This window comes from Chrysochloris asiatica, unplaced genomic scaffold, assembly GCF_000296735.1.
Source record: "Chrysochloris asiatica unplaced genomic scaffold, ChrAsi1.0 scaffold00022, whole genome shotgun sequence".
Lineage (NCBI taxonomy): Eukaryota > Metazoa > Chordata > Mammalia > Afrosoricida > Chrysochloridae > Chrysochloris > Chrysochloris asiatica.
In genome coordinates this window covers 5,547,144-5,549,582 of record NW_006408540.1, presented here as the reverse complement: position 1 = coordinate 5,549,582, position 2,439 = coordinate 5,547,144, and positions in this window count along the sequence as shown.

Genomic DNA, 2,439 nt, shown 5'->3' with positions numbered 1-2,439 from the left:
CATGACTTGGAGAGATGAAGCGGCTGGGGATTTTAGACCCAGAGAGGGAGAGGGGCTGTGTGCTGAGGACCAAGGACAGGCTTACAGGGTATAACATTTGGTTGGTTGATGATGCATGGAGGGAATTGTAACCATGGCAATGAAGCGATATACGATAGGATGAATGTGAAGCTAATGTTCTCCCATGTAAACTATCACATAATTCACAATAAAACATTAAAAAAAACAAAACTATAATTCATATAATAAATCCTCAGTGTGATGTCTTGGTCACAATATAATCCAAGAATGTCAAAATATCAAAAACTATTTACAATATTTAAGCATCATCCAGTGTGCAAGGCATGGCCAAAGAAGGGTGTCACCTTTTTATATACTATTTGTGGTCTCATATTTTCCTTTCACTTAAAAAAATAATTGTATTCCCTAATATGTTATACTTAGCTGTAGCCCACAATGTTCTGTTTCTTATACATTTCCCAGTTTTTTCACTCTCTTGCTTTCCTCACAACAATCCAGAGAGCTGGATTATAGTAAATGGTTCAATGTTCCTCAGAAAGAGAGGTAGGTTGAAAATATGAGACTGCAAACAAGGAACCTTAATAGTTAGGACAATAGAAAGTTTAGGAACTTTTTAAAGAAATATGTTTGTCCTATCACCATCATCTTTTTCCAGTTATCTATTCAATGAAATGCTTAGGGTATTTTTATTTCAAACTGTTGGAAACTATGGGGGAAAAAAAAGAAACAAACAAGAAATCTGGCTTCTTTGTGAAGAAAACATGGTGTTAGTTACAGGTGCTTAAAAATATTAAAAGAATATGGATAATAATGGAACTTCTTTTAATCTTTTTTCAGAAAACACATCCAAACAAATGGAGCATTATTTCATCTTGTTTCTAGTTCAAAAAGGCTACTGCTGCATCAAACTCTTGTTATGCCAATATGAAAATCCATATTCTTCTTATAGCTATTCTGTGTGCAACACGTATCTGGTATACTATGTTTTAATGCTTTTGTCTTTTCTTCCTTGAAAATGATACTTTATGCATCTCTATAAATTCAGAAAGATGGAGTCATTGCCATTCTGAAGACCACAAAGTTTACTGGAAGTTCCTAATCTCATCATTGCTGGTATCTTTAGAAACATGAGGAATACAGGGAGTCATAGGTCCTGTACTAGTGCATCAGGGAGATATAGCTCTGTGAAGACAAAAGTGTGGACCATGAGCTTTCCATTGCATGTTTATTTCATTGTATGGAATCATTCTCCCCCAAAAGAAAGTAAAACAAACAAGCAAAACATAAAAACATAGCAAGTGCATTTTAATTAAGCAAACATACACATAAGATTATTCTCTTAATATCCTTGAATTTTATTAAGCTTTGGCTTTCTGTTGTTTTATTAAAGCATTACTCTTCCATTTTTGAAGTAGAAAATAATTTCTCAGCTATACAGGGCATAGTTAGGAGCTCTGGTAGCATAGTGAGTTATGAATTGAGCCATTAACTGCAAGATCAGCTGTTCAAATCTTCTAGCTGCTCCATGGAAAAAAAGATGAGGCTTTCTGCTCCCATAAAGGTCTTGGGAAGCTTACATAGGGTCTCTATGATTTGGAATCAACTCGGTGGTATACTAACACCACCACTACTGCAGGGAATAGTCAGAAACAGTGTTACATTACTTTTATAAGTCATGTTCAAAAATGGTCTCCATTAATCAGCATAATAAAGGGGGTGTCCCTGGGCAGTGCAAATGGCTTGGTTGCAATCCAAAAGATTGAAGTTTCTAGTCTACCCACAGGCACCTCAGAAGAAAGGTTTTGTGATCTACTTCCTGTGAAAAAAATCACTCACTGATATCCCTGTGGAACATTCAGTTCTAATCTGAGACACATAGGGTCACCATGAGTCCAAACTGATTAAATACCAGTAGGAGTCCTGGTGTGGCGCTGTGGGTCAATGTGCTGGATTGCAAAGTAGGTATGAACTACAAGGTCAGGGATTCAAGATCACCAGCTGCTCCTCAGAAACCCTGTCCATGGTCACTATGGGTCAGAACTGACTCAATGGCAATTGATAACAACACTCCTAATAATAGATTCCTGGTGAGGTTCTAGAGGAAAAGCATTGGACTGCTAACTGGAAGGCTGACTGTTTAAACCTACCAGCCACTTCTTAGAAACCCTAAGCAGGGTCACTATGTGTCAGAACCAACTGGACAGCACTTAAAAGCAATGACGAGTACTAATAATTGGGTTCCTTGTGGGGAGCTATAGGGTAAGCACTGGACTGATAACCACAAGGTCGGCAGTTCAAATCCACCAGCTGCTCCTATACAGGTTCACTCAGTTGGCACCAACTCTATGGCATTTAACAACAACTGTATTAATTATCAATCTTGGAGGTTTTAATAAACTTCAGCCTACTTTCTTTGAT